The following is a 27,273-nucleotide window of genomic DNA, read 5'->3' as shown; positions in this document are numbered from 1 at the left end:
ATTTAGCTATTAAAAAGACAAGCAGTCATGGAGGATCGAACAGAAATGGCCACGTTCAAAAATCTGGCCACGTGCTCTGAGTTCCGAAGCAATAAGGCCGTTAGGAATTCAGGAGGGTGGACAGGAAGAGATTGTAAAACAGGGTTCAGAAGAGCATCTCTAGCCCTTTGATTAAATCTACAGAATTTTAAAAAATGGTGTCCCCTGGAGCATTACGGAGTAAAAAATATCAAATCTAGCTTGTTTGCAAGGGCCGAATTGATCTAAATTTGATTTTTTGGGAGGCTCTGTAGGGCTCCAGATGTCATTTTGGGGGTGGGGGTATTTATTTTTAAATATTCGAGAAACTGCATCCCATGGGGCAGGGGGAAACGGCTTACATGCTAAAAGGCACGACACGAAAGGAAAAGGGACAGGGAGGGAGGAGGGGGAAAAAAGCAAGCATAGCTCAGGCAGCCATTTTTAGTTTCGAAGTTTTTATAGGTGTTTTTTTCCAGCACGGAAAATCAAAAGCAAACTCCCTGCATAATACCATGAATGCAAATGCAAGGAACTCAGCCCATGCAGCCCTGGCGGGGTTGTAAAATTTCAGGGCTGGACCGGGCCGGGTGAGAAAAAGGTTGATGGTGTCCCAGTACATAGCTGCTTTCTCAATCCCCCAGTAACCAGCCTATAAATTCTCAGTGTGTCCGTTGTTGTTGTTTTAACTCCCCAAACACAGCACTTGGAAGCTGAAAATCCCCGATACGAATCCACAACGTGCATTAGCACACCTGAAGGTGTTTGGTGCAGCTGACTCCGTTTTCTCTGAAAGGTTGGCCAAGGAGGGATGGACTCGAACCCCTGACACTGGAAATCCCATTTTGTCACCCCTCAGACCTTCAAGCCTATCTTCACAAACATGAGGACTAGGAACTTCTTTTTTTAAAAAAACAAACAAACGTGGAATGAACCCCCACTTCTTAGAATATATGCTATTTACATACATCTTCCTCGCACAAAAGCACTCTGGGCTTTATTAGCACATAACCTAGCGCCACCCTGATAATGACCAAGCAATACCCAGACAGGAAAGACAGGCTCCCCCACCCACCTTGCGCTCACACAGGAGGTAATTCCGGTTTGCCCAACCACACACAGCTTGTGGGACACTTTGGCAAAGGGTTCTGCGAGGGCCTGTCAGGCAACTTCCAGGGGAGTTATCCCACTACTGACACCCATAAAATTTCCATTTAAGTGATCCACCAAACGTCCCATGCTGCTGCTAGTCCTCATTAGCCATCTTCGTTGTTATGAAGGGACACTTACCTATTTGCATGTAGAAAAGCTAGATTCCAAATAATTAATTTGGAGGGCAACCAGGATGAACAGGGGTCTGGAAACAAGGCCCTATGAAGAGAGACTGAAAGACCTGGGCCTGTTTAGCCTGGAGAAGAGAAGATTGAGGGGAGACATGAGAGCACTCTTCAAATACTTGAAAGGTTGTCACACAGAAGAGGGCCAGGATCTCTTCTCGATCCTCCCAGAGTGCAGGACACGGAATAAGGGGCTCAAGTTAAAGGAAGCCAGATTCCGGCTGGACATCAGGAAAAACTTCCTGACTGTTAGAGCAGTACGACAATAGTGACCTAGGGAGGTGGTGGGCTCTCCCACACTAGAGGCCTTCAAGAGGCAGCTAGACAACCATCTGTCAGGGATGCTTTAGGGTGGATTCCTGCATTGAGCAGGGGGTTGGACTTGATGGCCTTGTAGGCCCCTTCCAACTCTGCTATTCTATGATTCTATGAATTTGTTTCTTACCCGCCTCTCCATTTTGATCGAGGCAAGGAACAACACGTAGTATACATTTTTTAAACTTCCTAAAAGACATCCTAAAAGCATCCTAAAATAAATGATGCTACGTTAGTACATTAGCACGAGTTGACTCGCTTTTGTACGGAATTGATTCAGCAAGTGGGGATACCCCGCAAACTTTATTCTGGTTCTGATAGCCATGGCTTCAGGATATCCACGGGGCCTTGCAGCCCAGCCTCAGGCGCTTTGAAATTTCGGCAAATATTGCTTCAAACCTACCTTTGCAGCCTGAAGGACTAGCACAGCCTTCCTCAACCTGGGGCACTCCAGATGTGTTGGACTACAACTCCCAGAATGCCTAGGAGGTGCAGTCCAACACGTCTGGAGCGCTCCAAGTTGAGGAAGGCTGGCTAGCACCTGGTTTTCAATTTTATTTTATTTTTAAAAAGAACAAAACAAATTAAGAGAATTTGAATCCTGCGGCCAACGCCGCAGTTAGAGCCAGCAAGTGGAATCGTGTCCTGCACATAGCCCTGACCTTCTGTGATATTTGGCCTCTCAAACATCTCAAGCTGCTAGTTCTCATTGTTAAGAGAGCCATTCTTATACCATTTACTGGAGAGAGGGTGCAAATGAATACTGGTTTACTCCAGGAACTAAATTCTAGAGATGCCCCCTTCCGTAGGTCATCCTATTACACACTTGGAGGGCAAATCTAGGGTTGTGTATTGTTTCGCTTGATGCTGTGATCACTTGGTGCCACTATCACCCAGAATCTTTGAAAGCAACAGAGATAGCTCAGAGATCCTCCATACCAGAAGCGTGTACCAAATCTAGCTACTTGGCATTCTCCAGGATGCCCAAACCCCTTCGGACACAATTCCCTTTCATGTCTGAAGAGGGCGATAAAGGCAGAGCACACACAGTCCTGGACGGCGTAAGCCCCAGCCTCCAAGAACCTCAAGTTCTGGGTTCGAATCCCGGAAAGTCAAACTTTTCCCCCACGGCGCATCAGCACTGTGCTGGAAATGGGAAGAGCAAGAAGGGACATTCCACCATGCATGGTGGACCTGCAAAAAAGCAAAGGCTTTCTGGATGCAAATCCATTCTGTAATCCAAAAAATCCTAAACATTAATATCCAACTGAAACCGGAATACTTCCTCTTGGGATTAATGGATAAGCAGATGAAAAAGAACCATATATAGTCTTATATATGACAACAGCTGCAAGACTGTTATAGCCACAAAGATGGAAGGGCAAAATAGTACCCACAACAGAGGAACGGCTACTGAAGATGTTTGAGCTAGCGGAAATGGCGAAACTCACGGCAATCATGAGAGAAATATCAACGCTAAGATTTATAACTGAATGGGAACCTTTTGCAAACTTTACGAAGGGACGAGAAAAAGGTGACTTGTACATCTGCGGATTCAACCAATAGTGTAGAAAACGCTGAGAGAGAAATTAGAGATTTGGGTTTGACCGTGATACAGTAAGAAAAATAATGATAATAACAACAACACTGTTATATATTTTTGCTGGGGAGAACATCGGAAGAACATTTTATTTTGTAGTGTTTTTTTATTTATTGGTGTTTGGAAATAATAAAAAAGATTAAAACACGGTGAACTTTTTCCCATGGCGATGCCACAGCTAAATTAATGCATTCAGGAGAGGCCTCCAAGAGGCAGCTGGACAGCCGTCTGTCAGGGATGCTTTAGGGTGGATTCCTTGCATTGAGCAGGGGGTTGGACTGGATGGCCTCGTAGGCCCCTTCCAGCTCTGCTATTCTATGATATTTACCTACCCTCTGCGGCCCTCGTCCAAGTGCTGCTGCCGAATCAGGCAAGAGGGGCTTTTCAGTGGTGGCTCCCGATTGTGGTACGCTGTCACTAGAAAGGGTTGCCTGGAGTGTGTGTTATTTTAATTATTATTTATTTGTGGCTTTTATATACCACCGAGTTTAGCAAAATCACATCTTAAAGACCTATCTAATGGTTTTTTGGGTATCGGGCAAAGACTTTTTTATTATTATAATTCTCCCAGATGTTTTTAAGAACTGCTTTTAGTGATAATATTCCTCTGCTGGTTTTAAATGGGATTTATGTGCTCAGGTGGTTTCGCACTTTGCCACTGGTTTTATCTTGGTTTTATTCTGGGCTCTTCCTATTTCGTGTTTCACAGAATCCTAGAGCTGGAAGGGGCCTCTAAGGCCATCCAGTCCAACCCCCTGCTCAATGCAGGAGTCCACCTTAAAGAATCCCTGACAGATGGCTGTCCAGCTGCCTCTTGAAGGCCTCTAGTGTGGGATAGAGCCCACCACCTCCCTAGGTCACTGGTTCCATTGTCATACCGCTCTAACAGTCAGGAAGTTTTTCCTGATCATAGAATCATAGAATAGCAGAGTTGGAAGGGGCCTCTAAGGCCATCGAGTCCAACCCCCTGCTCAATGCAGGAATCCACCCTAAAACATCCCTGACAGATGGCTGTCCAGCTGCCTCTTGAAGGCCTCTAGTGTGGGATAGAGCCCACCACCTCCCTAGGTCACTGGTTCCATTGTCGTACTGCTCTAACAGTCAGGATGTTTTTCCTGATGTCCAGCCGGAATCTGGCTTCCTTTAACTTGAGCCCGTTATTCCGTGTCCTGCACTCTGGGAGGATCGAGAAGAGATCCTGGCCCTCCTCTGTGTGACAACCTTTCAAGTATTTGAAGCGTGCTCTCATGTCTCCCCTCAATCTTATCTTCTCCAGGCTTTCAGTATGTTACATTTTTAGCATACTGTACCCCACCTTCCAGCAAACTTTGGGTTGTTTCTAAAGGCAGTTTACAAATAAATAAAACATGCAGGATTTTTTTCCTAAAAAAACCTCATCATGCCTCTGAGGCCTCAAGTGTGGCGGGAATAACTCCTCCCATTACATAGAATCATCGAATAGCAGAGTTGGAAGGGGCCTAAAAGGCCATCGAGTCCACCCCCCTGCTCAATGCAGAAATCCATCCTAAAGCATTCCAAGTTTTGACCCACACAGCAAGCCTGTGAGGTAGTCCAGGCTAAAAAAGAGGAGGATATGATTTTGGCCCATAGATGCTCAAAAGCTGCTAAGGAGGGATTCTCCAAAATCTCACCTGCGATTCATGCTAATATCTGACACTCTTGATGCACAATCCCATGGCCATCGAGACAGAAAAAAGTCCTATTTTTCCCAGTTTCCCTCAGCCAGGAACGCTGGGAGTTGGGAGACTTTTTCCTGTCTCCACAGACATGGGATTGCACCCTTGAAAGCTGATCATATTGTCATTGTCTTGATAGGGCGTGGAGGGGAAGGTGACTTTAAGGAGAACGCAGGGAAGGGTTAATCCCACGTGATTTGGGAGGAGAGAATCTCCGACACCCGGCGGCGTGGGAAAAACAGCACGGATCATGGGATTCGCACACCCTCAGCACAAGGGGTCCCTTGTGCAGCGTGGCGAATGCGCGGCCACCGGATAACGCACAAACTGCAGAGACATCAAAGCATCCACTTCGCCAACCCCGTTGGGGCACCCAAGCTGACAAAAACAAAGGTCCGAGTCGTGGTTATCTTTTTTTAAAAAGTAACACACACCCGCGCGCCCGCTCCCGTTTAAAAGCAGATCAATCCAGACACCCCGTTAATTGTGGCAGCCCCCCCCCCAAAACAAAACATGGCCACAGCACATTGGAGACAGAAAGGCGTCAGAAAGTGCCTCTCGCAACTAACGTCTGCTTGGCCAGAGTGAATCCCTTTGAACTCAGGCCAGAGCTCGGAGGGTGTGCCGAAAAGGAGGTCCCACTACAGAGAAGGCCCTGCTCTGCGTTTCCATAAATGAAGGCCCTTGTCGTGCCGTTTAGGGGAAAAACAGGCAGTGAGGCAGCAGGCTCACAGTCCACATCGACAACTGTATAAAGATTTTTACGCCTTGATAAATGCCATAGAAAAACTCGGGTCGTAATTTCCACCGGACGCTTTGTTGCGATGGAGAAATTTCCCTAATTTAAGTATGCGATGTCTTTCGGCCAGTGCCGGGTCGTCATCAAGAAACGGAATTATTTATTTATCTAAGGGGAAGTAGGCTACTGGGTCCCATCTTGGCTCACGAGTAACTGAGCAGTAGGGGACAAGCCGGGAAACCCCCCCGTTCAAAACTCGCCTCGGTCGCACGAGAACTTCCACCCTATCCATGCAGAATAATATGACCGGCCTACCTTACCGGACTGTTGTACATAAATAGCTGAGATACTACAGGCAAGGTGCTCTGATGGCTCTAAATGTGCCCAGGAAATCCTTATCAAGCTCTAGCTTTTGTTTAGACCACTTTCTCATGCACATGGCTCCTGAATCAGTTGTCCCCCATTTTGGCATCCATTGACTGTTTAAACAGAACAACCCCCCACCATGAACACTGGCATTTCAAACCGGGGAGAAGCAATGAGTGGGGTACCGCAGGGCTCAGTCCTGGGCCCAGGGCTCTTCAACATTTTTATTAATGATTTGGACGAGGAGGTGCAGGGAACGCTGATCCAATTTGCAGATGACACAAAATTGGGTGGGATAGCGAATACCCTGGAAGACAGAAACAAACTTCAAAGGGATCTTGATAGGCTGGAGTGCTGGGCTGAAAACTTCAGAATGGAATTTAAGAGGGATAAATGCCAAGTTCTACATTTAGGAAATAGAAACCAAATGCACAGTTACAAGATGGGGGATACTTGGCTCAGCAATACTACAAACGAGAAGGATCTTGGAATTGTTGTAGATCGCAAGCTGAGTATGAGCCAATAGTGCGATGTGGCTGCAAGAAAGGCAAATGCTGTTTTGGGCTGCTTTCATGTGAGAAATTTGATGTGAGAAGAAGGTTGCAGTAGTCCAACCGAGAAATAACCAGTGCATGAACAAGAGTCTTGGCAGAAGAGACAGACAAAAATGATCGAATCCTGGCAATATTATACAGGAAAAAATGACAGGATTTCGCTACTGTCTCAATACGAGGAATAAAGGAGAACGAGGAGTCAAATATAAAGCCAAGACTATGAGCTTCCTTGACCGGAGTCAGCGTAACATCATTGACAGTACGAGCCGTGTCTGGAAATGCAGTTGTCTGGAAATGCAGAGGCAGGCCTGAGTAGGCACCCTCGTGCCTGTGGACCGTCCTCAGGCTCTACAGAGATCTTGGGTAGTGCACGAACCACAAGGGAAGGAACTAGCAGCGTTAAAAAGCAAAAGAGAAGCCAAACGGAGCCCTCTGTGTGTGTGTGTCAGTGTGAGTGAGTGTGTGTCTTTCTCTGTGTTGTTTAATTTAAAAGACGAGTGGGAGCCGGCCAGTTTGACAGAGACCGCTCTATCCGACTCCGTTCCCTCATTGAAATTCAAACACCTTCTTCCGCCCAGGAATGCGGCGGAAGGCGTCAGTTATCCGAATTATGCAGCCCCGCAAAGCCGTCGCACCCTCTCCGGCGCTCGGGGGGGCCTCCCGAGGGGAGCTCCGTGCTGACGGCTGTGCTGAAATCCAAAGCCGTCGCTGTAACACAGGGCTGGGGAACGTCAGGCCCAGGGCCAAATCCGTCCTGCTCGCGGGATGGGGGGATACGGCCCGCTGAGATTCCCCAAATCCCTTTTCCGCAATCACCAACTACTGGGTTATTTCGCGGCTTTTGTGCCGTCGAAAGGGTTAGTGGCAGTAAACTCCGATACGCTGGTACTCTGGGTCATTTGGGGCCGCCCCCTTTTCGGCTTTGGCCCCGCCCACCGCTGGACACCTGAGAGCTCCTCCAAAATTGAATTCAGCTCTCGGGACGAAAAATGTTCAACACACTTGACCCTTATCCCTGGGCAATTTAGGAGGGATACGAAAGAGTCCCATCAAGCAGGGCAGCACATGCTACTACTCTGCGGCTGCCATTGTGGACGCCTTGAGAAGAAACCCAAATACTCACAGATATGTTGCTATTTATATAGCATTAAGGCACTAGCACACCTTACGACAGCCCTGTAAGGTACAGGAAAGTACGGATTTAGTAGAATCCATGCTGTCTGTGCCTCTAGGATCATCAGAGGCCTTTTCTTCCATCATCTTCTCAGAGGTAGAATCGGAGTTTTTCCGATTTCCCAAATGTGCGCAAAGTCCTTACAATTTATTTATTTATTTATTTATTTGTTACATTTTTATACCGCCCAATAGCCGAAGCTCTCTGGGCGGTTCACAAAAGGCTGTCTTTGCACCACAAGGACTAGAAACTTGAAATGAACGCTGCGATCCTCACGAATCCGGATTCAGCCCCAACTCCACCAGCACCGGAATCTGGTGCAACCAGAATCTGCAGATTTATTTATTATTGCATTTATATCCCGCCTTTTTTCCTCCAAGGAAGCCAAGGCAAAGTACATAATCCTCCTCCTCTCCATTTTATCCTCACAACAACAACCCTGTGAGGTAGGTTGGGCTGGGAGTCTGTGATTGGCCCAGAGTCACCCAGTGGGTTTCCATGGCTGAGTGGGGACTCGAAACCGGATCTCCCGACTCCCAGTCTGACACTCTAACCACTACACCACACTGTCTCTCACAGGTTCAGGGCGCATGTTCAGTACTGATGAGGCCAAGGCTCTGGTGCACTGTAAGTGCTTTGGACTACAGCTCCCATCATCCCCAACTAGCAAGGAGGGGCTGGGAGTTGAAGTCCAAAACATCTGGAGGTTGGGGAAGGCGGAGGTTTCATAATACGGATAAGAATGACAGATTAATAAGCGTCTGGGGCTAGAGTCGTTCTTGGCACAACACCCTAATTCCAGGGCCAGTCCTACCATGAGGCAGAGTGAGGCAATCACCTCAGGCGGCAGAGAGTAAAGAGGGGGCAGCAAGGCGGAGGAGAGATCTTGGCCTGGCTCTGCACATCCTCAGCTAAACCCCTGCCTAGATGAAGCACTTTGAACACTTGATAGCACCAGGCTGCTATTATTATTATTATTATTATTATTATTATTATTATTATTGATAGGACTGTGAGAAGAAAACAAGCTGAATATGAGCCAACAGTGTGATGTGGCTGCAAGAAAGGCAAATGCTATTTTGGGCTGCATTCATAGAAGTATAGCTTCCAAATCGCGTGAGGTCCTGGTTCCTCTCTATTCGGCCCTGGTTAGGCCTCATCTAGAGTATGGCGTCCGGTTCTGGGCTCCACAATTCAAGAAGGACGCAGACAAGCTGGAGCGTGTTCAGAGGAGGGCAACCAGGATGATCAGGGGTCTGGAAACAAAGCCCCATGAAGAGAGGCTGAAAGAACTGGGCAGGTTTAGCCTGGGGAAGAGAAGATTGTGGGGAGACATGACAGCACTCTTCAAATACCTGAAAGGTTGCCAGGATCTCTTCTCAATCCTCCCAGAGTGCAGGACACGGAATAACGGGACAGGAAGCCAGATTCCAGCTGGACATCAGGAAAAACTTCCTGACTGTTAGAGCAGTACGACAATGGAATCAGTGACCTAGGGAGGTTGTGAGCTCTCCCATACTAGAGGCCTTCGAGAAGCAGCTGGACAACCCTCTGTCAGGGATGCTGTAGGGTGGATTCCTGCATTGAGCAGGGGGTTGGACTTGATGGCCTTATAGGCCCCTTCCAACTCTACGATTCTATGATCTTTTAGCCTCCCAAATGCAGCCCGCCCTGTATCCAGTGGGGAAACTCTTCTCTTCCAATTTGTTTTTTTTTAAATAATAATAATCATAATCTACCCTACAATCCCTCTCCGTCAAGGAACTCCAAAGCCAAGCCCATGAACCGTCGCCCACCCGAGCACCAGCCAAGCCCAGACCTGCTTCGCTTTGGCACCGTCGCTGCCTGCTAAGCACGGGGCGAAGGCAGGACTCGGAGAACCAGTAGGGCAACTCTTTGCTGAGAAAGGCCCACGAGAGTTTCCACGAATCTGCATCCGCCAACATTACCAGGCTGGCAAGCGCCAAGCGAAATCCGGCCGAGCCGGCTGATCCACTCGGAGGGCATCGGGGCGGCTCGCTTCGTCCCTGAGCCAAAAGGTAGGCAACTTTTGCCACCGAGGTTTCAAAACTAGGGCACGTCACCCTGGGATGTTGCCTTAAACAGGTTACTCCACCCAGGAGCCTCCCTTGCCAATTCTCTCTCCCGTGTCAAACGGCCAACAGCGCAATTCAAGGGCCTGCTCCTCCGTTCCCCAACCTGTCTTTCTCTCCTTACTTCCCTAGCTGTGCTGCGGGCACGGCAGGCCAAAGCCGGCTCGACTCTGCACTGCTGCACTCGTACGCGTTCCCGGACCGTGCGACGTGGGAATTCTCACGGCCAAGAGGTCAAGAACGGGAGGATCTAACACACCGCTCCAGTTTCAAGCACTGCCGTGGCTTCGGCGGGTCTTGAACCGGCAACCTTGGGGATATGGAATCATAGAATAGCAGAGTTGGAAGGGGCCTACAAGGCCATCCAGTCCAACCCCCTGCTCAATGCAGGAATCCACCCTAAAGCATCCCTGACAGAGGGTTGTCCAGCTGCCTCTTGAAGGCCTCTAGAGTGGGAGAGCCCACCACCTCCCTAGGTCACTGGTTCCATTGTCGTACTGCTCTAACAGTCAGGACGTTTTTCCTGATGTCCAGCCAGAATCTGGCTTCCTTTAACTTGAGCCCGTTCTTCCGTGTCCTGCACTCTGGGAGGATCGAGAAGAGATCCTGGCCCTCCTCTGTGTGACAACCTTTTAAGTATTTGAAGAGTGCGCTCATGTCTCCTCTCAATCTTCTATTTGCCTGTAGGCCGCCATGACCTTGCATTGGCAAATGGGCGACTTAAATTAGTTAATGTTGAGTTGTTCCGCCCAGGAAGATCACCCAAGATGTCTCTTGGAGGAAAAGAGCATTCTGGGAACGGACTTTCTTTTCCGGGAAGACTTGTACGAGCACAAACTTATTCCGGGTTAGCCGCACACGCGTGCTTACTGCGATGTAGCGGAAAACTTCGACCAGCTTCACACAACCAAGGGCGGCTTACCCCGGTTGGTTTCAGGGTAGCTTGTCGGGACGCACGAACCCGGCGTGACGGCTGGAAAGAGCGTGAAAAACCTGACCATTCCTTGTTGTGCCAGTTTAATGTTTATTTGACAGCGACGCCTTTATCCCCTTGCATAGAATCATAGAATAGCAGAGTTGGAAGGGGCCTACAAGGCCATCGAGTCCAACCCCCTGCTCAATGCAGGAATCCACCCTAAAGCATCCCTGACAGAGGGTTGTCCAGCTGCCTCTTGAAGGCCTCTAGTGTGGGAGAGCCCACAACCTCCCTAGGACACTGGTTCCATTGCCGTACTGCTCTAACACCTCAGTCCTTTTCCAGCTTCACTGGCTGCCAGTCCAGGTCCGGGCCCGATTCAAAGTGCTGGTATTAACATTTAAAGCCCTAAACAGCTTGGGGCCAGGCTATCTGAAGGAACACCTCCTCCTGTATGTACCTGCCCAGACCCTAAGGTCATCCTCAGGGGTCCTTCTCCGTGAACCCCTGCCAAAGGAAGTGAGGCAGGTGGCCACCAGGAGCAGGGCCTTCTCTGCTGTGGCACCCCGGCTGTGGAATGAGCTCCCTAAAGAGGTTCACCTGGCACCTACATTATATGCTTTTAGACACCCAGGTGAAGACCTTCTTTATTCTCCCAGCATTTTAACAGTCTATAAATACATTTTAAATTTGTAATTTTGCATTGCTGCTGTTTTTTATCCGGTTGAGCTTTTATATTGCATTTTATATTATGGTTTCATACTGTTGTTTTATACTTTGAATGTTTTTAATTTCTGTGAACCACCCAGAGAGCTCCGGCTATTTATTTATTTATTTAATTACATTTATATACCGCCCCACAGCCAAAGCTCTCTGGGCGGTTTACAGAAATTAAAAATTGGGCGGTATGGAAATGTAATAAATAAATAAATAAATAACAGTCAGGAAGTTTTTCCTGATGTCCAGCCGGAATCTGGCTTCCTTTAACTTGAGCCTGTTATTCCGTGTCCTGCACTCTGGGAGAATCGAGAAGAGATCCTGGCCCTCCTCTGTGTGACAACCTTTTAAGTATTTGAAGAGTGCTCTCATGTCTCCCCTCAATCTTCTCTTCTCCAGGCTGGGGCATTCTGGGAGTTGTAGTCCAATACATCTGGAGCGCCCCAGGTTGAGGAAGGCTGTTCTAAATGGATATTGTCTGTTTTTGTTTGTATTTTATGCTTTTTATGGTTTTAAATTTTGTATATTTGTTTTTTAATGTTCCCTCGTTTTAACTTTTGTAAACCGTCCAGAGATCTTTGGCTATGGGGCGGTATATAAATGATGATGATGATGATGATGATAATAATAATAATAATAATAATAATAATAATAATAATAATAATGGCAACCACACAGAGACAGTGTGGTGCAGTGGTTAGAGCACTGGACTCAAGAGACCTGGATTCAAGTCCCCACTCAGTCATGAAGCTCACTAGGTGACTTTGAGTCAGTCACCGACTCTCAGCCTAACCTACCTCGCAGGGTTGTTGTTGTGAGGGTAAAATGGGGAGGAAGAGGAGAATCACGTAAGGCTCAGTGGAGGGGGGAGGAAAGGTGGGATATAAATATATTAAATAGAATAAACACACCCATTTGTCTCCAGAAGAGCCTTCAGCGTGGTGGCCCCCTTCCTTTGGGACTCCCTGCCCCTGGAATCGAGGCAACCAGTGACACTGTGTGTCTCCCTGAAAACAGCTGCATTGCAGGAAGCCTTCCTTGACGGCTTTTCCTCGCATTGTTTCCAAAAAGTATAATTTTCACACGCTGTTTCAATCTTTTTATCTATTCACCGCTCCGGAATCAGTTTTAGATACGGAGCAGTATACAAACTTCGCAAGCGAGTAAATAAACATTTGTCACTTTCGGAGGCAGACTACTCCTGCAGATGGAGGTTCTACTGGGCAGCTACAATTAAATAGCCACGCAGGGCGATCGATTCGCCTGTGAACCGGCTCAGTCTTTAAGGGCTGGGGTGGGTGCGATGCCGGGATTGGTAGAACTTTTTTCCCTGTCTAAACACGCATAGGATTGCACCCGTAGCCACCTTCAGACAGAAAGTTGGGAGGCAGAGATACAGATCCCGGCTCGGCTGGACCCACTTTGCTTGTTTCGAAGAAGCCAGAAGTCCATCCACTAGCGCCAAAAACCCAACAACCCGCACACGTCAGGATTTCCCAGCCATGCAAATATCCGCTCCTGGTTGCTCCACGCTTCTTGTATTTCGGCAGTGCAATTCAGGACGGCACGTGTGCGCTTTTGCGCGGCGGCACAACACTCCGAAAACTTTCCCCGCCTGCTGCGAAACAGCCAGAAACCTCGGAGCGGACGCACAGCTCCCGCCTGGGCTCTATTTTATTCGGCAAGGTAAGAACCAGCCCCTCCGCTGGATGAGTCCAAAGGCTTCGCCTCGGCAACCTGACAGCCACCCCACGGGGCTTCGCAGCGCCTCCGTCCCAGACTAGGATTTTTTTTTAAAAAAAAAAAAGGAAAGGAGAATTTTACCAACCCAAGCAGAGCGCGGAACATCTGGGACGAAGCCTGATGCAATTCCTGGCGCGGGGCGACACGGCGCGGCGACGCTGGGACGGATTTGCCCCCCCTCCCTGCTCCGGAACGTGACGCGGGGCGTAAAAAATGCAACCCTGAAGGAAGTGAGGCTGTCAGAAATTCCTAGGAACTCTGCCCTGTTATTAGGCGTCCCACCCAACCGCCCACCCCCACCCCCCTTTCTCCTTCCTGCGAGACAAGATTGGAGAGAGAGAGAGAGAGAGAGAGAGAGAGCTTTCCTGCTGCTTGTTGGGGCAGGAGGAAAACCGAAATAGAGAATATATGAATATGACCTGTAACTACAGGCCTGAGACACACACTTCCCCTGTTGTGGGGTTCAACAGGAAATCAGAGCGCCCCTCCATGCTTTAAAGGCCAGCAGGTTTAGGGGGGGGCTTGTGTTCCCAGGCGAGGGGCGCCCCGAGCCCCCCGAGGAAACAGAAATAGCCCGGGTGAGGCCAAGGGGCCATCAAACCCAGAGGCGGTGGGCTTGGCTGCTGTGGGGAAGGGGAGGCTGGGCTGTTGGGCCGACCCTGGGCGGAAAGCTGAGGCACAGATGTGTGGGATTCCCAAGTCCCGGGTGACGCCGAAGGGCTAGGATGTCCTGTTTTCACTAGAACAGTGGTGGGGAATTTTTCTTTTTCTGTTGTGGGCCATGTTCCCTGGGGGATAATTTCTTAGGGGCAACATACCAGTGGTAGGAAGAACCACCCCTTTTCCTCTCTCTCTCTCCCCCTCCTTCTGCCACCCCCTTTCCCCCTCTCTCCTTCTGCCACCCAGATTCCAGCTGGACATCAGGAAAAACTTCCTGCCTGTTAGAGCAGTACGACAATGGAACCAGTGACCTAGGGAGGTGGTGGGCTCTCCCACACTAGAGGCCTTCAAGAGGCAGCTGGACAACCGTCTGTCAGGGATGCTTTAGGGTGGATTCCTGCATTGAGCAGGGGGTTGGACTAGATGGCCTTGTAGGCCCCTTCCAACTCTGCTATTCTATGATTCTATAAGAGCATCACTGTCTACACTGTTTAATAAATAAATGAATAAAAATAATGTCCTTTATGACTGAGTATTCAATAAATGTTCGCCTTTTAAAATAAAATAAATAAATCCCTGGGTCTGCGCCCAAATTAAATGTGCTGCTCGCACGCCTATGTCAAAGAGAGACCCAAACTTAGACATTATACACAATGTGCCCTCTCACGGAATGGGTCGCTGTTGGAAAGTGATGGAAATGATAAAACATAGCGTTAAGCAAAGAATGACCCCCAAAACGGTGCCCTCCACATTAGATGGAATGAATTTTAACGATGGATCCAGTGGCCCGGTTCACACGCAGCACTAAGCCAGGGTTTAGCACTCCCAACCACAATCCCAATCAAGCCCCTCCCACCCCTCCGGTGACCACGCCCCCCACCACTGGAATGCACTCCCCCCCCCAAAAAAAAGTCTCTGAAATTGGAATTCGGCCCACAAGTTGAAAGAGGCGCTGCCTCCCTGCGTTAGTGGGTCGGCGCAAAGCGAGACCAGACAGCCTGCGTTAGTATGCAAATTTGTATATAAATGTAATAAATAACAATAGATTATAATCCAGAGGGCACCAGGTTGCAGGAGGCTAGTTTAGAGCACTGGACCAAGGAATCCGAAGCCTTTACACCAGCCTTCCTCAACCTGGGGCGCTCCAGATGTGTTGGACTGCATCTCCCAGAATGCCCCAGCCAGCTGGCTGGGGCATTCTGGGAGATGCAGTCCAACACATCTGGAGCGCCCCAGGTTGAGGAAGGCTGGTTTAGACAGTTAAGCGATCACGACAAGCAATCGCAGATTGAAACTTGGTTGACCTTCATGTGGGGTCCCAGGATTGTCACCTCTTCCGGAAGTGAAGCGAAGCCACGCTCCAAGAGAGACGGTCCACGAAAGCCGTAGGGGCCACAAGGAACCCGTCAGCGGTGCCGCGAGACGCGTTTGAGCATCTTCACAGCCTCTATTTTCAGGAAGGTTTTTCTTTGTAAACTCCTCGCGAAGTCAAGATCATGGGGCGTCAGTGCAATCCAAGGTCACACGGAGCTCAGCTAAGACAAATAATTAGACCTCTCGAGATACAGGCCAAATTCTGAACTAGAGAAGCCCCATTAAGTCGCAAGGGGTTTTCATCCCAGTTGGAGGTGGCAATCCTTTACCCAACGAACACTTTTCTGAAGGAAAGGGAGCCACGGAGCAAGGCCTGCATCCTTTTTCTAGCCCTCGGAATCGACAGAACTGTGTCTTCTAGTGCCGCACAGCAAAATCCACTACATCCCTAAGTGCAACGCTCAGCCGAGAGAGAGAGAGAGAGAGGGAGAACGAACCACACACACATCCCACCATCTCAAGTTCATTTGGGTGGTGCCTCTTCACTCCCACTTTTCCCAGAACAAGCTTGAACAGCAGCCAAAGCGATTATTAAAACAGGAATACTCCACTCCTTCGGGTCCTCGGTTTTGTTTGCAAGCCTTCTCCAGAAGAGCCGCCATTCCAAGTCAAAATAATGGTACACCTAAGCCCGCCGTTACATCTTCTCCGACAGCCGGTGCCTCCCAACACCCCACTGATATTCCAGGAGGAAGTAAACAAAGAATTAAGGCAGGCTACACTCCATCAAAACCTCACAACCGAACGCTTGGGCTTCTGCATTTCCGTTCTGAGGTTTAGCAACTCCCCGAAGCAGCCTTCCAGGTGTTTGGGACTCCAACTCCCAGCATTCCTATTGGCCATGCCAGCTGGGGTTGCTGGCAGCTGAGGTCCAAAACATCTGAAGGGGTTCAGGCTGGGGAAAGGCTGCTTTGAAGAGAAAACTTGAACGCGTTCGGTGAAGGTCTTCTCTTTCCTTGGGCATAACGACCAAACCTACAAAATTGCCGGAGCAATGTGTATGAGGATTATTTATTTACTGACTTACATTTATATCCCACTTTTTTCCCTTCAAAGAACCCAAGGCGCTCCGTTTTAAATGGATATCGGTGTGTTTTTAATATACTTTTGGTGGCTTTAAATTTTGTATATCTGCTTTTAATGTTCATTGTTTTAAATGTTTGTAAACCGCCCAGAGAGCTTCAGCTATGGGGCGGTATATAAATGTAATAAATAAATAAATAAATAAATAAAGCAGCATACATTAACCTCCTCCTCTCCATGTTATCCTCACAACAACTACCCTGTGAGGTAGGGCTGGCTGAGAGTCTGTGACTGGCACAAAGTCACCCAGTGGGTTTCCATAGCTGAGTGGGGGAGTCGAACCCGGATCTTCTGACTCCCAGTCCGACGCTTTAGCCACTACACCACATTATCCCCACAGTGTCCCTCTCGTCCCATGCTGAGCATTGCAATCTTCCAGAAGGTTCCGCCTAAATAAAGACTTCCTTCTGCCACGTGCTTGTAGATTTCTAGAGATCCTTTCCTTCGGTTGTTGCCAGGGTACCATCGTAGGCAAAGAGTTGTCCGTCGTCTGACGGATCTAGAGCACCACGTCCTGTGGCACGTGCAAACAACTGAGCCCAATGCATTTACTCAGGGCTGCCGATCTGAGGCGGATCAGGCCTTCACGCAGCTCGGAATATGTTTTTGCGACGCTGAAGGTGGAGGACCACGCGGCCAAGAGGAACGCGGCCAACGTCGCCGCACGGGGGCAAGCAGCCATCCAGCAAATCGCAAAGGCCTCTCTCTCTCTCTCTCTCTCGGATCTTGGAACTTTGGAGTCCGTGCTGGAGGGCCGTCAGAGCGCCAGACGAGCTGTGCTGGATCAGAACGCACAGCTTAGCATCCTGTTCCATTGTGGCTAACCAGACGCCTCTGGCAAGCCTGCAAGTAGGACACGAACACAACAGCACCCTGACACTCACGTTCCCCGGCAACTGGTATACAGAGGTGCGTTGCCTCCGGAACTGGAGGCAATTAACAGAGAAGACGAAGCCACCATTGATAGCCTTGGCCTCCATGATTCCGCAGCCACAAAAATCGGGAAAGCCCGTTCCCTTCCTGAGCATGCACGCCGGCTGAGCGTTCGCTCTTCCGCCAAGCCAGGAAAGATCTCCGTGGACGTGGCTCAGAACAGCTTTCCTCAGCCTGGTGCCTTCCAGATGTTCAGGATCTCAACACCAATTCTGGCCCACTTGCATTGGTTACCTATATGCTTCCGAGCCCAATTCAAGGTGCTGGTTTTAACCTATAAAGCCCTACATGGCTTGGGACCGCAATACCTGAAGGAAGGCCTCTCCTGACATGAACCTCCCCGTACACTGCGCTCAACATCTAAGGTCCTCTTCCGAGTGCCTACTCCGATGGAAGCTCGGAAGATGGCAACAAGGGACAGGGCCTTTTCAGTGGTGGCCCCCCAATTCTGGAATGATCTCCCTGACGAGGCTCGCCTGGCACCAACATTGTTATCTTTTCGGCGCCAGGTCAAGACTTTTCTCTTCTCCCAGGCATTTAATAGCATTTAACAACGCTAAGTTCTTTTCGGCACCAGGTCAAGACTTTCCTCTTCTCCCAGGCATTTAATAGCATTTAACAACGCTAAGTTCGTTTGCTTTTTAACGCACCCCAGAACTGTTGTTTTTAAATGGTTTCCGTTGTTTTTATATTAAGTTTTTGATGGTTTTAAATTTTGTATAGTTTTTAATGTTCCCTGTTTTTAACTTTTGTAAACCGCCCAGAGAGCTTCGGCTATGGAGCAGGATATAAATGTAATCAATCAATCAATCAACTCCCATCAGCCTAAAGTCACCCTGGCCAATGGTCAGAAACCCTGGGAGTTGTAGTCCCAAAGATCTGGAAGACACCAGATTGGAGAAGACTGACTTAGCGTGTATGTTTAGCATCGGCTAATAGGAACCTAAAAGGCTAGGAGGATGTTGGTCTCGCTAACTTAGGATGGTGTTTACACTGACCGACATGGGTGGGAGCAACCCCCTAGGGTTTCAGACTGGGGTCTCCTTCCCCGGTCCGACCTGGAGACACTGGGGATTGAACCCCAGACCTCAGCCACCAAGTGAAGTCGTGAGGGAAAGCACCCAGAGCGACCTTCAGAGTTGGCACTTGATCTAGGTGGAAAGTTATGCACGAATTACAAAATTCTGCATGCCGTGGAGAAAGTGGATAGAGAGGCATTTCTCTCCTTCTCAATGGGAACATGCCCTGAAGCTGATGGGTGGGAGATTCAGGGCAGATCAAAGGAAGGACTTCTTCACACAGAGCAGAGTTAAGCTATGGAACTCACTACCACAAGACATGGTGATGGCCACCCATTTGGAGGGCTTTCAAAGGAGGTTGGATAAATTCCTGGAGGCGACGGCTATCCATGGCTACCAGTCCTGATGGCTATGTTTTATCTCCAGGAGAGGGAGCATCCGAGGCAGTAAGCCTGTGTGGGGAACATGGGTGGGAGGGTGCTGTTGCACCGTGTCCTGCTTTGTTGGTCCCTGGTCGAGTGCTGGACTAGATGGACCCTTGGTCTGATCCAGAACGGCCCTTCTGATGTTCATAGGAGTGGCGGTGGCATGATAGGATGCGTCATCGAGAGGTTTGTGGGATGGCCAACTAGCTAGTCTGGATAGTCTGATCCAACAGGACTCTTCTTTTCTTATGAAAATGCACCCGCTTGGGGCCCTGAGAATTGCCGCAGACACATGGGATGGGATTCCCAAGTCGGCGGGTTCAAGGAGAGGGAGCCGACAGAAGACCACATGATCTCTAGCGCATTAAGCAAAACACACACCCACAGTGTGTTCCTTGTCAACGAGAGAACTGCCCCCCACACACCCCGAGAGCGTCCTGGCTCTGTGGGCCCCAGTAGACTCTGCAATTCAGCCCCACAGGTTCCGCCCGGGCGGTGGAGACACGGGCACGAAGAAAAGGGAAGGGTGGAGATTGGGGGAGCATTTACAATCAGGCTTTGAGCAACAGACTCCTCCACTCCCGGCCTCGGTGCCAAAGCAACGCAAAGAGGAGGAAAACAGAGCCAGGACAAATTTGCATGGCTCCCCACCCTCCCTGCCAGAAGCCGTTGCACGGCTAAGATCCACCGAGTGGGCAACACGTACCTTGTCTTGCCCAATAACCATCTCTGCAGGGCTCCAGGTGGAACCCCACCCTACCCTACTCCCCCTCCCTCCTGGGCCCTGGGCGGCAGACAAGACCGGGCACATCTCCGCCCCCGGTGGCTCACCGGCCCCTTCCCAAATCAGCTTCCGCCTTCCAAGAGACACAGAGAGAAAGAGAGGGCCCCGTTTCCGCGCCTCAGTTTCTCTCAGCGGCCTGTGTGAGAGCGTTGGACTACAGCTCCCATCGTCCCAGGCGCTGGGGCTACTGGGAGTCAGGAGTCCAGAACTACCTTTAGGGCCCCAAAAAGGAAAATCTCTCTGTCAATCGCGCAAAAGTTTAAGGGAAAAGGGGAGGCAAACCGCTTCACGCCTTCCCCCCCCCCCCCCCGTTCAACTACGGAACATTTGGAGATTTACTGGCTTTAATGCAGTTTCCTCGGCTTCTCTCTGCCGTTCCCCCTACCCATATTTTAAAAGGTTGCATTGCCTACCAAAGGCATATTTCCTGGTAGATAAATCGATTACATTTATCTCTGGGCGGTTGACAAAGATTAAAAAGATTGGATTAAAAAGACTGAACATTGAAAATCACCGTACAACATTTCAAAACATAAAAGATTTTTTTTTAAAAAAAAAAACTCAGCCAAGCCAAAGCTATTGGGAGTCTGTTAAAACTCAGCACGTGCTGTTGAATCCCTGGGAGAAAAGGAAAGTCTTGACCTGGCGCTGAAAAGATAACAATATTGGCACCAGGCGGGCCTTGTCGGGGAGATGGTTCCATAACTGCGGGGGCCACCACAGAAAAGGCCGTCTTCCTTGCTGCCATCGTCCGAGCTTAAGAGCTTTAAGCTAAAATAAGCTGGCATGTTTAGGGTTTGGGGGGCTTGCCCCATTGGCCTTCGGCCCCGTCCATCACCGGGAGGCGGCCCACCGAGAGCGTCTCTGAAATAGGAACACGCCTTCGGGCCGAAAGAGGTTCAGTGCACTTCTGGTTTGTGGAAGCGACGGTTTGGGTTTCTACTCCTGACGGGAGCAGCAGGGATTTGCCCTTCAAGACCCCACATGTAACTCGTTCAAGGACGTGAGGGGCTTTTTATGAGCACACTCATGAGAAGAGCCGTGCTGGATCAGACCGAGGGTCCGTCTAGTCCAGCGCTCTGTTCACACAGCGGCCGAGCAGCTGTCAACCAGGAACTCACAAGCAGAACACGGTGCAACAGCACCCTCCCACCCATGCTCCCCAGCAACTGCTGCACACAGGCTGACTGCCTTTAATACTGGACATAGCACATAACCATCAGGATTAGTAGCCAACCATTGCCTTCTCCTCCTCCAGGAATTTCTCCAGCCATCCAAGTTGGTGGCCATCACCACATCTTGTGGTAGTGAGTTCCATAGTTTAACTCTGCGCTGTGTGAAGAAGTCCTTCCTTTCATCTGTCCTGAATCTCTCACCCTTCAACTTCATGGGGTTCGGGTATTATGGGATAAGGAGAAAAATGTCTCCCTCTCCACGTTCTCCACACCAGGCATCATTTTGTCCACCTCCGTCAGGTCTCTCCTCAGCCTCCTTTTTCCTAAGATAAACAATCCCAGCTGTTGTAACCTTCCCTCCTAGGGGAGATGCTACAACTCCCAGCACAGCCAAGAGTCATGGAGGATGGGATTTGTAGGCCGGGGACCCAAGCTGCTCATCCCTGGGCTACGTCCAATATGACCCGCTACACACACACACACACAGCCCAGCACATCTCACTGGGGTTACACAAGGTGCACAACGCTCAACCCGGAGCAGTGACAAACCATCAGGACAGCTGCATCAACCAAGCACCGCGGCAGGATTGTTCCAGCAATATGAAAAGCCTAAACTAAACCGAATGCTCGTTCCAAGGCCCAAAAGCTATTCTCTTACGGGTGACCTGGTCCCAATGAGAGCCGGCTTTATGCTCAGATAAGAACTGTCCTTTGGGGCATTTTTTTCACCAGCACCAAGCGATAAAGCGTCCCCCACCCTAGTAAGGGCTATAGCTCTCCACCTTCCCCCCAAAAAAGGCATTTCCTGATGGGAAATAAAAAAATATAGGACTTGATGCAAACCGAGGACCGTTGGGTCCAGACCTGAAAACAAGTTACTGGTTTTACCAACCTAAACTACAATATGGCATCTCTGGTGCAGCAAGAACCGTGTACTTTTCTGACTTACAGATGTTCCCTGCTGCCCACAGGGGATTATTACTTCCCTACAAGAAAGTGGCAAGTGGCTATTTGCAACCCAAGGCCATTTATTCTCCCTTATGAGCCTGCCCGTGCTGTGAGATCTTCTGGGGAAGCCCTTCTTTCAGTCCCACCATCTTCACAGGCTCGCTTGGTGGGAACATGGGACAGGGCCTTCTCGGTGGCTGCTCCGGTGCTCTGGAACCCTCTTCCCGGGGAAGCTAGAATGCCTCCCTCCTTGATGGGCTTAAGCTCGGCCTCCGTCTCTGCTAAGGACTTTTAAAAATGTCATGTACTTTAAATGTTTAAATATTGGAATATATTTTAAACTTTTGTATATTTCTATTCATAGGTTTTAAAATGTATATGCTTTAAATTTTGTAAGGCCGCCTTGAGGCCCGGTATTGGGCAAAAGGCGGGATACAAATAAATATAATAATAGTAATTTATTTACGTCTTCCACCCAGGTCAGCGTTTAGAACGGTCACAGCCTCAGAAACAAACCAATTTCACGGCTTCCTCCATTCGCCAAATACTCTACCAGAAACCTTCCAGATGTTGCTAAGATGCAGACAACGTTGAGCTAAATGAACCCGGCAGCTTCTTCTGTTCCTATTTCCATCAGTCTTTTTCATTCAGAGGCATGAGGACTGGAATCTTAATTCATCTTAAGGAGCACTTTCTTCACATGTAGAAGGTCCCAGGTTCAATTCCAGAACCCAACTGTCATCCTTCGCCAGTCAGTTCTAGACTGTATATAATGCAGTATACAGTGCTTTTTAAGTGTTCCTCTTTTTTCATGCATCCTTCCAAAAATCATAGAATCATAAAATAGGAGAGTTGGAAGGGGCCTACAAGGCCATCTAGTCCAACCCCCTGCTCAATGCAGGAATCCACCCTAAAGCATCCCTGACAGAGGCTTGTCCAGCTGCCTCTTGAAGGCCTCTAGTGTGGGAGAGCCCACAACCTCCCTAGGTCACTGATTCCATTGTCGTACTGCTCTAACAGTCAGGAAGTTTTTCCTGATGTCCAGCCGGAATCGGGCTTCCTGTAACTGGAGCCCATTAATCCTGCAATGTAGGCCGGAATTATCATCCTCATCTTTCTCTTCATATTGCAAACATGGAGACTGACCATGGCATGCTGGAAGTCAATTTAACAAGGTTATAGCACGTTCTGAACTTGCAATAACTGAGCTGTGCCTCCCCAGTACACAGCCACCGAGGCTAATACCAGCATTATAGCGCATGCAAAAGGCTTCGTAGACATTCTCCCAGCAATCCTGACAACAGCTCTGTAAGGTAGCCCAGTGTTACTCTCACTGTATTGCAGAGGATGAAGCAAACGCGGAGAAACGACCACCAACTGAGAGAGGCAAGATTCAAACCCGGGGCTTCCTGGTTAACAAATCAGCACAGGTAGATCTTCAGAGCCCTTATGACAGCTAAAAGACTTATACTATCATACTGGGAGGACAAATCCGCACCTCCCATAATGCAATGGATCGAGGACCTGATAATATTATCAACTTTTGAACAGGTGTTCAAAAGTGGATAAATACATGGATATCTGGTCTGCTTTTCTTGAAACCTTCTCCTCTCTTTCTTTTTGAATGGTACATATGATGGGAAATGACGATAATCTTATATACACAACGTATGTTTCCCCCCCCCCCTTGTTTTCATGATGTATTTTCTGTTCTGTTTTGTTGATAATCGCAATAAAAATGTTAAAAAACAAATCACCCTTTCGGCCGCTACGCTATATGTTAGGTTAGTCTACGCCAGAGTTAGGTTAGTCATTTGCGGACCTAAAACACAAATGGGAAGAGGAGAGACCCAACTTTTAAGATTTTTAAAAGCTTAACAGTAATCACAGGTTGCAAATATGGTTGTCGTCCCCCCCCCCCCCCCCATCATGGCCAACAATCTTTATTTCTGTCACCACATCCTTCCTCTTGTTTTGGGGTCTCTCCCCTTACTTAAAAGTGGAATCAGTTACCTAGGGAGGTTGTGGGCTCTCCCACACTAGAGGCCTTCAAGAGGCAGCTGGACAACCACCTGTCAGGGATGCTTTAGGGTAGATTCCTGCATTGAGCAGGGGGTTGGACTTGATGGCCTTGTAAGCCCCTTCCAACTCTACTATTCTATGATTCTATGATCAGGAAAAACTTCCTGCCTATTAGAACAGTACGACAATGGAACCAGTGACCTAGGGAGGTTGTGGGCTCTCCCACACTGGAGGCCTTCAAGAGGCAGCTGGACAACCCTCTGTCAGGGATGCTTTAGGGTGGATTCCTGCATTGAGCAGGGGGTTGGACTTGATGGCCTTGCAGGCCCCTTCCAACTCTGCTATTCTATGATTCTATGATAAAAGCAGTTTCTAGGTTATCTGACCAGGAAAACCCAAACACAGAAGCTCACTGGCTGACCTTGGACAGGAACTCTCTCTTGCTCAGCCTAACCCACCTTGCAGGGACGTTGTGAGAACCCTGAACACCTGAACCAGAAATCCATAATAGCAAGCGTGTTTCAAACTAGGGGACTTCCTGGTTCACAACCTGAATCCCTCACCTGTTACGGTTACATCTACAGGCGTGCAAACGGGCCATCCAAAGTTACTAGCCCTCAACGCTAACCAACCTGGCCGTGCCAAAAGTTATCTGCGGTCTCAAAAGCCAGAGAAGGAGCAAGGAGAAGAAAAGCCAGGTTTCCTAAAAAACCCATCAGCTGTCAGCGTCAAGCAGGCTTAGCCCAAAAGGGCCGTTTCCCCTGTTTAGGAATCTTACTTATTCGCAGGACGTACCCTAAGTGCAAAAGCAACTTCGAAGAGTCAGATACCGTATTTCTTTAATTCTAAGACGTCATCTCACACTATTGCCCCGCTCGTGCTCTTCGCTCCTCTGATGCCATGTTTCTCGCCTGCCCAAGGGTCTCTACTTCCCTTGCTCGGCTTCGTCCATTTTCTTCCGCTGCCCCTTACGCCTGGAACGCTCTTCCAGAACATTTGAGAACTACAAGTTCAACCGCAGCTTTTAAAGCTCAACTAAAAACTTTTCTTTTTCCTAAAGCTTTTAAAACTTGATTTTGCTCTGACTTTTATACTGTTAGTTTTACCCTACCCTGTGCCTGTTTGCATTCTCTTCCCCTCCTTATTGTTTTACTATGATTTTATTAGATTGTAAGCCTATGCGGCAGGGTCTTGCTATTTACTGTTTTACTCTGTACAGCACCATGTACATTGATGGTGCTATATAAATAAATAAATAATAATAATAATAATAAGACGCACACTCATTTCAGTACCACCAACAGAAAAAAAGCTTTGATGCTAAGAATAATAATCACACCCGCAATTCTAAGACGCGCCCCGTTTTTAAAGATGTTTATATGGGGGGAAAAGTGCGTTTTAGAATCGAAGAAATACGGGATATTGCAACGGGACGGCATGTATTTTAATAAAAGTAGCAGCAATAGCGTCAATACGCCGCTCCTTATTTTTTTGGGGGGGGGTTATTTTGGGACGGGGAGACGCGGGCAAAAGACCCGCTTAGCGAGGAATTCGAACTCAGGACCTGCCTGACGCACAAATCCGGCCTCTGAACCAGCTGTCAAATATTTCGTGTCTCCCCCCCACCCCCCCACCCCAATACACACATCAAGGCCTCCTCTGCCCCCCACCCAAATTGGAACCCCAAAGCCCCCCACCCCATTTTCTGACCCCCCCCAAAATGAAGATTTGCCCCCCAAAAAACACACACAAACAGAGAAAGCAAACCACAGACAGTTTTTAGGACCCCCCCCAAAAAATAAATATATATATTCTGCCTCCAGACGAGCCCCCTCCCCAAATTAGGCGCCCCCCCCCCGCAAAATGAGTCAGGAGGGCGAGAAGGGCCTCAAGCCGGCCTTCCCTGCCCTTTACAGCCCCCACTAGCGAAGCTGGGAGGAAAGGTAAACCCAGGTTCAGCCCCGCCCGAGCCTTGGACTAGGCCTCACATCCCCGGCCTTTCCTGGCCGCCGCGCCCGGGGACCCCACCTCTCCCCCGGGGGAGGGCCCCCGCTCGAGCCCTTGGCCGCTTTCCCTTCCCTACCCCCACCCAGGTCCGCCATTGGCCAAAGCGGAGGCCAGAGGGGAAAAAGCCGCCATTGGCCCGCGCGGCCGCCCGTCAACACGCCTCCCGGGGAAGGACGGGGCGGGCCTCGTCGCGGGGCACCTCGGGAGGCGTAGTCCCCGCCTCCATTGCACCTGCAGGCCGAAGCGCGGAGGGGGAACTACAACTCCCAGGAAGCCGGGCAACATTTCCTCTCTTTCCCCCTCCCCGCTCCTTGGGATGCAAGCCCCCTCCCTTAAAATAAAAAAAAAACCCACATATCCTGCCCTCCCCCACCCAACCACCCACCCTAGCAATGCTCAGTACAACGTATGCACGCAGCACAGAAATAATTTGGGCAGGAAGGGAGGGGAGGGGAGGCGAGGAGGGGGCGGAAAGTTATTCCCCCCTTTGCACTTCCTTGCAATCCTCCAGCCCTTCCTTGCACCCAACGCAAAGGAGCATGCATTGCAAAAGCCTCCCCCAAAATAATCAGAATTATTGCCCCTATTATTAAAAATTGCATTACAGGGATCCAAGTGCAAAACGTCCCCCCCTTCTCTCTCTCTCTCTCTCTCTCTCTCTCTCTCTATTTCTCTCTCTGCTCTCCCCCCCCCCCACCCCTTTCACCTTCACCCTCTTGCATCAGCACCCCAAAAACACACACACACACCCTGGGACTTGAGAGAGGAGTTCAAAGTCAAGTGACTCCGCTCCAGCCCTGCAATAAGACCCAGCCCATGACCCCCCACCCCCCTGTGCTTTGACACACGACACCAGGCAAGCCAGGCTGTGCAACGCAGGTTGCTGCCCCGGGGATGCCCCCCTTGGGGAAACAAGGAAGAGGGGGGGGGGGTTAAAAAAAAGTTCGGATTGAAAGCATCGAGGAGGCTGATCAGAAAGTCACAGGAACAGTTGGGGAAAGGGAAGGGGAGGCAGAAAAGGAAACCTCCAAATCCCCTCCCAAATGCTTTTTAAAAAGAGAGAGAAAGGGGGGGGTCAGATCCTTTGCAAAGCAACCCCCCCCCCCAAATAAAGAGGCACCTGGCCCTGATCCTGTGACCTTACCTTGTTGGTGCTGATGGTGTGGGAGCCAGGAGGAGGAGGAGGAGGAGGAAGCAGCGCCTGGAGTTTGCCTTGTCCTCCTTTCTCTCTCTCTCTCCCTCCCTCCCTCTCTCTCTGCTGTTCCTGCCCCTACTGTAACAGTAGTTGCAAAGCCCCGTATGATGCCGTGAACTCCCTTCCTGGTTCCTCTCAGGGTAAAAGAGGGGTCCCTCCCTTCTCTTAAAGGTGCAGCGGCTGGGGGCCGGGTGAAATCGACAGAGCGCTGCCCAGTGAAATTGACATGGCGAAGTGGCCTGTTTGCAAAAAGGGAGAGAGGGGTGGGCAGGGGGTGGACAGGGCAAAGCAAGCAAGCATGCAAAAAAAAAAAAGGGGGGGTGGAAGGAGGATGGATGGATGGAGGGGGGGGGTGGGCAGAGAGCCTTCAAGGCACCCC

At 49.6% G+C, this 27,273-nt stretch overlaps 1 protein-coding gene across 2 annotated transcripts in view; it reads right to left on the bottom strand.

Moving 5' to 3' along the window:
* The window catches only part of ZBTB7A (zinc finger and BTB domain containing 7A), a 34,103-nt gene extending 7,172 nt beyond the window's left edge, over positions 1 to 26,931 (bottom strand). Inside the window, exon 1 of one of the 2 annotated variants that reach the window (XM_063147061.1) lies at positions 26,844 to 26,931. The gene's annotated coding sequence lies outside the window, so the exon portion shown is untranslated. Of the gene's footprint in view, positions 1 to 13,354; positions 13,397 to 26,843 lie in introns of those variants that run through there. The other variant, XM_063147060.1, reaches the window with a different exon arrangement.
* Positions 26,932 to 27,273: the final 342 nt, after the last annotated feature.

This window comes from Elgaria multicarinata, chromosome 23 (genome assembly GCF_023053635.1).
Source record: "Elgaria multicarinata webbii isolate HBS135686 ecotype San Diego chromosome 23, rElgMul1.1.pri, whole genome shotgun sequence".
Lineage (NCBI taxonomy): Eukaryota > Metazoa > Chordata > Lepidosauria > Squamata > Anguidae > Elgaria > Elgaria multicarinata.
This window is presented reverse-complemented; position numbering and strand designations above follow the sequence as displayed.